The sequence below is a fragment of the Penaeus monodon genome, chromosome 15 (genome assembly GCF_015228065.2).
Source record: "Penaeus monodon isolate SGIC_2016 chromosome 15, NSTDA_Pmon_1, whole genome shotgun sequence".
NCBI lineage: Eukaryota > Metazoa > Arthropoda > Malacostraca > Decapoda > Penaeidae > Penaeus > Penaeus monodon.
This window is the reverse complement of record NC_051400.1, coordinates 17,316,551-17,317,000: the sequence shown is the minus strand read 5'-3', so window position 1 is coordinate 17,317,000 and position 450 is coordinate 17,316,551.

Here is a 450-nt window from a genome sequence, read left to right as displayed (position 1 = left end):
TTCCCAATCCCTGTGATTAGAGATTTGCCGAATAATGGAATGCTGTTACTTCCCAGATAGACTGCTTCATTTTCGCGGATGAAATGTTGAAAACCATTGCAATCATATTAGGATAGTGGAGTGCAGCGCCATTTTAAAACCCCCACTTTTTGTACATTGAGATAGAGGGGGAACGCGAAAAGGTTCGCCAAGCATATATTTTCACTTGATTACTTGTGTTTTATGGTCCATTCGAGATAGAATCAGTGGGGGGGAGAGTTTTGCATTATTGAAACTGCGCGGCGTACGGGTGTGGAATTTGTCGAGTGATTCGGTTTTTTTCGTTATTTTTTTTGCCATATTTTTGTAATGGAATGATATAAAACTGGAAAGGGTTTTGGGAAATATTAAAAAAAATAAATTTTCGGTGCGGGGGAAAGGGTCGTGTTTATTCCCAGGCGATTTGCATCC